General features: G+C 38.8%; 1 long non-coding RNA gene across 1 annotated transcript; it reads left to right on the plus strand.

Annotated features, from left to right (window-relative positions):
- Positions 1-978: 978 nt before the first annotated feature.
- On the plus strand, positions 979-5688 carry LOC140704892 (uncharacterized). Its single transcript, XR_012084375.2, has 4 exons — positions 979-1150; positions 3345-3384; positions 4049-4240; positions 4743-5688. It is a non-coding gene; the product is annotated as an uncharacterized LOC140704892 (long non-coding RNA).
- Positions 5689-9556: the final 3868 nt, after the last annotated feature.

The raw sequence follows: 9556 nt of genomic DNA on the forward strand, positions 1-9556 counted from the left end.
TCACCGGAAGCAGTTTGTGGAGTCAAATGTCCAGACTGTTTTGCAGCATATAGACCAGTAAAATATAGTTCCCAGGTCTTAACAGGTATGTATGAATTTGCTGCACCTGCTTGACCATCTAACCCTCTCAAGGCTATTTCCCAGAAGGTAGCAGAGTCATGTGACCTTGATGCTACAATTAATTTCTGCCAACTCACCTTCAATGCCAAATTCTTTTTGTCCTTAATTAGCTTTTTATATTTTTTTTTCTTTAACTGAAACCAATCAGGTGGTAGGGATGGCAGGTTTGATTCTCTATATCTCTTATAAGTTTCTAATAGAAGGTACTTCATTTCCAGACATTCCTGATCGAACCATGGTTTGGATCTATGGGTTGTACAAAAAGGGGCGTCCTGTCTTATGGATTTTTTATGAATCAAACGTCTTTGTAATGCTGTGACTATCTCTTGATATAGTTCAAGAACCTTTTCAGGGGAACTTAAAGGAATGATTGGTTAGTGTTGGACAGATTGACAGTCACCCTAGCCCGGAAGAGATCCTTCCCACTTAAACTATAGGCATCATGTTTATGTTGCAGTATTACATTGGTGTTTGTAAGTCTTGTAGCACGTCTTATTGGTGATCATAATAGTCTAGTCTTGCAATGATCGAACATCTAGACCCTTGATGCCATAAGATCTTGTTGGTCTACGGCACTGGTTCCCAACCCTGAGTAATCATCATCATCTTAGAGCTGCAGAACAATATATTTTTGGAGAGGAATGGGGTAATATATGTAAAATAACTAACTAAATAACAATATATACAAATTAGCAAATAAAGTAAATACGAGGGGGAGGGAAGCACAATGTTATAGATATATGTTATAATTGTGGGTTTTTTCCCCTTAGTTTTATTATTAATTTAGTATTATTTATAGGATATTGTTATATTATGTTGTTATATTGTTATATTATTGAAACTATTAACATTATATAGATATAAAAAGAAGTGCAGAGCGGGAAGGGACCCTATGGATCATCGAGTTCCTCCCCTGTCAAGGAGGCACACACTGGATAATAAGAGTCATATAGCAGAGGAGCTGGTCACAGAGGCAGCACACAAACATCATTGATTTACCTCCATAGGGGAAAATATGGCAGATGGCTGGGTAAGCATTTAGAAAATGTATTATTTTTCTCTATGTATTCTTAATATGGTTAAAGGCTAAGACACTTATTATCTTCTATATCTTTTTACTTTCAGAAGCTTTAACATTTTAAGAGATTTATTCTCAGTCTGTTGTTTTTAAATGTGCCTTATTAGGCTATAAGCACCTGCATTTCTGGAATGTAGCTTAAAACATTATTTTTTAATTTTATTGTCCTTTTGCTTCTGTATTTTGGATTGAATTCTGACTTTGCTTGCAACCTAAGTCTATTTTTCATATATTTTAAGTATTTGTGCCTACAGTTTTCTTCATAGCTCTAAGTCCTTTTGAAATATTTTGTGCATATGAAACATAGAAGTAATGTAGATAAACAAACTTTATAGAATTAGACAAACTGATGTTGTGTGGAATTATTGCAACAATGAAAGAGTTAAGCCTTGGTACTCATACTAATTTTTGGTATGATTGTCAAAGATTGGTTTCATTCTGGAATTAACCCTTTATTGGGATAAAAGCCTGCTGTGACAAACACAGGCTTCTGATTTTTCCTGGGAGGTTTATAAAGTTTTGTAGGACTCCTAAGGAAGGTCTTAGTTTATCTAACCTGACACCTGGATTTGATATCACACACAAACTAAGATGATTTGCGAGCAAATGTGGCATCAGAACACAGTGTGATAGAACTCAGATGAATAATGAAGGAATGTGGTAGAATTTCTGTAAGTAATGCCTCCAGTTTGCCCCACATTTGAAGGGGGGAAACCCAACCCCAGACTACACTAATCCCATTTTTCACTAATCCAAACTGATCTTATCACAGGAGGTGCACTTCTGTAAAGACTACACCAACTGACATGCTTCATTTTCTTCCTTTGCCATTGTAATTATTTTCTTCTTTCTCCTTTAAAAAAATGTGGTGAAACATATGTGCATAGTGAGTGTGCTTTTTTATGTTGTCTCCATTGGTTGATTGCCTTCTCCCATTTACAGTATGACCCCCTTATCTGCAAGATCAGTATTTGCTGATTTACTTACCCAGTCTGAAAATATTAAAAATATTTTAAAAAACATCCTAGAAATATATATTTCTACAGATGAAGTTGCCAGACCTGGACACTAGAGGAAGCCAGAGACCATGCTCAGTATAGCATTCATTATAATCTATGTTTTTCAGCATCTGGGTGGGGTTTAGCACTGATCCTCCATGGATACAGAGGTGTTATTGTATTCAATATTTTATTCATGTTTTAGCAGTGTTTTGTTCAAGTTTAAATTGTGTGTATTTTTCTATGCACTCTGGTCAAATGTATGCATTGCTTTCTGGCATGGCCATGGACATCCAGCAAAAGAAGCATTCCCATCTACAGATACTCAGTGGACTAAGAGATACCAGTCAAGTCTCAGATGGAAACTTGATTCCTCATCCTCGATTCAGTCATGCAAGAGAAGACACTATGCTTGGGAGCATAGTGAGACCAATCTATAAGCCTAGACTGCTGTATAACATACCATCAGCATGGGATAATAGCGGAAAGACTTGCTGGAAGTGTAATTAAAGAGAGTAGCCATTTCCAGCCTACAGAAAATGTACACACAGAAAGAAAAGTCATACGATCGCATTTCAGACAAAACACATTGCTATGGCAACTCTACATTTCCTCTAGGGACTCTTTCTTCTAAGAAATGTTATAAGTGCACACTATTAAACTGCAGGGTCTCTGTGCATCCACTGATGATGATCAAGACGAATATTAATAAGGATTCATGCAGAAAGGCAGCTTTACCAATAAGCTTTGCCCAAAGATGTGGAGGAATGAAAACGGCTGCCTGGGTTTCTGAAACAAATGTGAGCAGCTGTCCTTAAGGTCTTAAGGACTTGACTGTATACGGATGTGAATGTCTCTACTGCAGCTAGAATTGCCAAGTGGTAGATATTTCCAGTATTTTGCTTTGAATTAGTTTCAAGGGCTTTGTGCCAAGTATGTTAATAAAAAGAGGTGTGTTTCTTTTCCCTCCTCTTCCCCCTTCTCTTTCTCTTGGCTTCAAACACTAAGCATATAAGAGCCATGCTGTTCATACTACAGTGGTACCTCGGTTTACAGATGCCTCAGTTAATGTAATTTTCAGTTTACGAAGCAAAATCCATTGAAAAGAATTTCTCTGTTTACATTTTCCCCCGTGTTTTTTTTTTCAGAATATGAAGAAAGTTTCCCCAGGATCCATTGTGCCTGGAGGTTTGTAGCACCACCCCTGTTCCTATGGCAATCCATGCTTCAGTTTACGAATTTTCCGCATTACGTAACTTCCGGAGAATTCATTAAATTTTTAAACTGAGGTACTACTGTAAAGCTTGTTTGGTTTAGCATTCCTATCTCTCTGTGGTCAACCCAATGGCTATCGGAAGTCCTCAGTCACTGATCATAAAAGCTACAGAGGAGGGTGATAAAGATGATAACATGTCTAGAAACCAAGCCGTTTAAGGAAATTAGAAGAGGTCAGTATGTTTAGCCTAGAGAAAAGAAAATTGAGAATATGATAGCCATCCTCAATATTTTAAGGACTGCCACATGGAAGATGGAGCAAGTTTGTTCTTTGCCTTTCTGTTGGTTAGGGCCCAAAACAACAGATTTAAGCTACAAGAAATGAGGTAACAACTAAACATTAGGGAGAACTTCCTGATAGCAAGAACTCTTTGAGAGGGGAATGGACTGTCTCAGAATATAGTGGATCCTCTTTCCTTATAGGATTTTAAACTGAGGACAGATGGCCATCTGTCAGGGGTGCTTTAGTTGTGGACTACTTACTGCCAGAGGGTTGACCCTTGAGGTCTCGTTCAGCCGTAAACATCTGTGACTGTGAAGGTTCGTGTGTTTCTCTTGTTTCTCTCCTCATTTTCAGCCATCCTGTCTGAAAGCCAACGAAAACACAGATGCAGAGAAAGGTCAGATGAGACCGTGGAGGGATACACTGTGTGGAAAGGCACGGCAAACATGATTTTGATGAGAGAGAAGTGAACCCAAAGTGCAATGCCACTTTTAAACGTGGGGAATTTTTCATCAGATCCAAGCTCTCTTTGTTGATACAGCTATGGTTAGTGGAAATTAAATGTTTGAGCAGAAGACACATTAATTCAAATGTATGTATTTTGAAGAACAATAACAAAAGCATTTAGATACAGCTCTCTCCTCATGACTTAGGTAAACAGGGTATGCAGCTGGTCCTTTATTTGTGCTGCTGTCTGGGATTAAATTTCAGTAAATCTCCCCAACAGCATTAGGTCCTAGAAGCTTTAAAACCTACTAATAGCAAAATGATTATCTTCTGAGTTGCTGGGCTTCACATCCCTTCCCTTCTATTAACATGTCATCCCATTATAGACACTACACTGTACATGTAATCAAATTAACAGCCCTGATCAAACACACCATTGCTAACTTCAGTGTTTGTGTCTGTTGTGTGCCTCTGCGTAAACGGTGCAAGTCTTTGTGTCTTTTGATATGTGTGCTGTTCGTTCATGTTTACAAATGCCACACTATTATGTCTCTGTGGTGATCATTCTGGTTCTCTCCTTCCCTACCCTTTTCCCTATAAGAACTGAGGGCACCATCACCACACTCTGAGATGCATTCCCTCTATTTGCCATGTTTTCTGAACAGAGGAAGACAACATCTATTGGAGATTTGGCCAGCAGGGCAAATGAGGTGTTGGATGACAGGGTCAAGCTGCCTCCAGCCAATTCACTCTTGTCTATCTCCTTACTACAGCAGAAGGTCAGACCCGCACCTGTGCTTCCCTTCTGTTGAACACTATGTAAGGGTAGGTGCATGAGAGAGGGGAAAGGGAGGGAAAAATGAGAGAGTGAATTTGGGTAAGTCAACTGTACAACTCTGAAAGAAGATCCAGAGGGAAGTAGGAAGAAAAGGACATTTCTAATTTGAAATATATTTTTTCTGCTCCTTCCCTGTGCTGTGCAGTGAATAAATATGGTAGGGATAAGACAGTATCTGACTGAAAATGAATTTTAACTCACCAGCCTATAAGTGTGTGTATGTATCTCCGGGTGGTTATGAATATTCCACTTTTGCTTCTAGTTCTTGATATCATCCTGGCTCTGCCCGCCATTGGCTGCTGTGCCTTCTGCATAGTCAACCAGAATGGGTGCCAGGCATCACTGGACAAAACTCATATATTACCTGGGCCCTGGACAGTTCCTGGCAAAACATAAACTTCTTGTAGGCATGAGAAACACTTGCAAATAAGAAACAGAACCAAACATCTTGGGTGACTTCAGCCTACCATTTTTGTGAAGAAATTGGTCACTACTGTCAAAGGCCCTTGGTCAAGGCCAACCCAAAACCATTCTGCTGCCAAGACTAATATGTCCCTCTCTTTCCCATGTACAGAACAACAGGTCTGGCAATTATATCTTATTTCAGCACTTCAAACAGAGTAGCTTTCTCCATTGCACCCCAGGATAGTGAACAGAGTGCAAAGCAGAGCATGTAGCATGCACAGTTCTGTCCTTAAACATCTCCCCACATCTCAATAAATGCCAGCATCCACCTCTTCAGCCAGATGCTTAATGATAGAACTGGACCTGGTGGGGATCAATGAATAGCTGTCAGGTTCCCACATGTTCAGAAAGTAAATAAAACAAAGAACAGCTGACCCTCCAAAGAGTGAATAATGTCAAATCCAGAATGAGTACACATCATCCCTCTTTCAGGATTAATGCTTCAAGTGCAGTGAGGGATTCTAAAAAGTCTGGGAAAAAATCCATGAATGTTTTCCTCACGAGGGGAAAACAGTATGATAGGCTCTCCAACTATTTGGAGCAGAGAGGAGCATACAGTAGGTTAAATGGGTACCTCTATTCCAGCAGACAGGCTAAAATTACTGAAAGTAGAGTTGGGACTTCATGAAATGAAGAAAGCTTCAGTAATTCACCAAGAACTGTATGGATTTAGGGGCAGTGGTGTTAAAGACAGATAGCCAGGCCCATTCTCTGGTTTATCTGATCTGTAAACTCACATTCTTAGGGATGACTTCCTTTCCTTTCCCCCAAGACATCTTCCAGTTCTTTACAAGTACTTTATGTAGCAAAATGTTGCAGCATCGTTAAGTTACGATCCTGTGGAGTTCCTACAGTAAGTGTCTTTGTTTTGCCTCAGGTGGTCTTGGTTACTCAGTCACATCTCATGCATGACACCCCTCTATTAAAAAGTCAACTTTTTAAAGCTTGATCCAAATTCTCCTGGAAGTCACATTTATCGCTGGACGCTAGATTTCCCAACCTGATGGTGGGGAATTTGTCAAGAAAGGGTGTCTCTCTGCCCACACAAAAGCTTCCCTGGAGCTCCTGAGAGGACCAAACTCTAGGGTTTTGGGGGGAGAAAGATGTGTGTGTGAAACCCTCCACCTGACACCAGACACATGCATGACCAGGCACAGAGTTTCCTTTTAAACCTATATCCAGTCAGGACTCCGATAATACATGGCTTTTAATACAGTCTATCTGTACATATTCCTATTCATTAGTATGCACTTTTGCTTGGGACCTACTACTGCCAATATGCTAATTTACAGCTCTTATGTAACTAACACAATGCTACATCCAGAACAGATGCCAGCAGTCCTTTTTTTCTCCAAGTCCCAGATGGACATTTTTGTTGTTTACTTTCTACTTGACCTGGAAGAAAAGGCAGTGGTTACAGAGAATATTAATATATAGGACAGGTTTCCAAGGGACAGTTCATTTGATTAAATCTAGTCAGTAAAAGCTACTTTGAAATTGTCTGACAGGTTGAATTGTTTTACACATTAAAGTTGCCACACTACCTGTGCTGCATGACATTGCTCCATGTGCCAAGGGATGATAACATGATATAAGTTTGTTATGGACAATTTACAGTACCTTTGCCATTACTTTGTTTTTATGGCTTTGTAACATGAAATGGAGGTCAATTCAACAGTCTGATGGGAATGGTAGTTCATAATGTGCAAAATGTTTAAATTACTCCTAACATTTGCTGTAACAGCAGGAATCAAGCCTTTCTTCTGAATAAAGATTTTCACTTTTACATATTTTTAAACTGAAACAAACAAATGGCAAGGTTGGTCACTTAACAAGCACAGATTGTTCAATAAAACAAAACAGTCCAGGCTGATTAAGAGCACAATGAAGAAACTGTACAAGAGATGGAACCTTCCAGAATTAGCAATAGTAGAGAGGTGAACTTGGGCAGTGAAGCTAAATGTAGAAATAGGGGGTGTTAAAAGTCCACAGATTCATCATGTCTTGTTTTTATCAGTGCAATTTCGGGACAGTATGCAATTGAATAACTAACCAGGTTTTCTTTCAGCCTTGCTACTGTGTGCTCACAAGGACTCATTTTTATGCTGAAGGTATTTTGTGTCTTGTCTCATACACAACATTGAGTAATTAATTTAAAATGGATTCTTTAAAAAACCATATTAAGAATGCATGCTGCCATTTACATTTATAGCAAGTGGTTGTTGTTTTTTAGACAGATTTAGAGAGAAAATAAAAAGAACTTAGGAAATGCCACTCAGCAAACCATACAACTGGAAAACAGTTCACAAGGCAGTAAAACACAGGCATAGTAATTTCACACCCCAGAGAACAGGAAGGTGGGAAAGTATTTGGCATGTGGGCCACACTTCTTAAAAATAAACCTGCTTTTTAATTTTATTGTATTTTTAATTTTTTGCATACGTATAAGGGGCTTAGGTCTACACAGGCTGAATATTTATGGCTTACATGTTTATGCACATCATACTAGTTACTGCATTGCTTTGCTGAGACTTTACTTAGACCTACAGCTGCATCAGTCAACTATCAAATAATGACAGTCAACAATTAACATATATATCCTTAACATCCTGTGTAGATAGGTTGCTGGACTAATACTCAGGAGAATCAAATCCCCACCAGCCATGGAAAGTCACTTGAGTATGACAGTAATAATGCTACTTCTTAAACTTCTTCTCACATATCTCAAGAACACTATCACAATTATCATAATTCAGAAGCATCTTCATGGTATATCACTACAGCACTACAGTTCCTATTACTATATATGCACCAGTACATTTAAATTCGCACATGTCTTTTTAAAGGAGCTCTCTGATTTCTTTTTCTTTAATCTTTTGTTTCAGCTTTTCAACAATGCCACTCTTCCAAGAGGACAATGGCTTAGAAAAGTTAAATGGATGTCATGGTGGAATTCCATTGTAGGAATACAGTACATCTCTACATGTTGTCCATTTGTATCATTTTATTTAATAATACCCTATGTTGTTGATGGAAGAAAGAAAACTAACTCCAAGAGGGATGTTAACTAGTCTCGGTTGTACATTTCAAGTGGTGGCAACTTACAGAGTAGCGAAGCTTGAAATTGCTACTACCAGTGTCTCTAACAGATCCCGCTGCTCATAAAATGATGAACAGTTTTAATCAGCCTCCTCTAGCTTTGTCCCTGGAGCTCTGTGGTGTAATAGAAAGTTAATGCTGGCATTATCAACAGTTTCATGGCAACTGCTTGTAAGGACACTGGTGGCACCATGTTTCATTGGTTTTTTTTCCATGAATGTGGTTTGTAGTTGTAAGCATGATGCAGCATGTTTTGAAAAGTGTGAATTGTGGTAGCATTGCTTAGTACAAAATGAAACATAGTCCATCGTCCTTGAATATAAATTCAGGGGGGTGACTGATGTCATGCCATCATGCTGAAATAATATTAATGTAGGTACAGGAACCCTACACCGACAGTCATTTCATTAGATACACTCTGTATAAAAAAGACCGTGCACAGCCAATACAGTTACATTATACACATGAAGCTCTCCAAATAGCCACGTTACTCCTATTGGGACCATAACATGTCAGCAGAATAGATGTAGCACTGTCAAGCTGTCTGCCTGGGGGCTGAACCGAAGTGTGTTATTCGCTCTATCCCCGAAAACATCCTTCCAATTTCATGACAGTTATTATTTCTTTTTTGTGCATATGTATTGTTATACACAGGTCGACCCACATACAGATCACTAGTTCTTGCAAGAATATGTCGATTGATGGCAGACTATTCCATTTTGAGCTAATCTAGAGGATTTTGTATCCTTATATCAATGTATTATCGTCTGATTGTGTGTGTATGTGTGTATATATTAATTTTGATGCAGAGCTACAGTAACTGCTGTCAGAATTAGAAAAGAGGTGATTTAGTTAGATGGTCTTCAGAAGAAATACAGCCCCCTGCTTTTTGGAACAGCACAACTTTGTTGAAATCTGTAAGTTTTGTCAATTTTTTTAAGCCTGACTGATCTCACAGCATTGTTGTGAGGTTAAAGTGAGAGGGGAGAGAGCTATGTTTGTCATCTTTCTTG

The sequence above is a fragment of the Pogona vitticeps genome, chromosome 2 (assembly GCF_051106095.1).
Source record: "Pogona vitticeps strain Pit_001003342236 chromosome 2, PviZW2.1, whole genome shotgun sequence".
Lineage (NCBI taxonomy): Eukaryota > Metazoa > Chordata > Lepidosauria > Squamata > Agamidae > Pogona > Pogona vitticeps.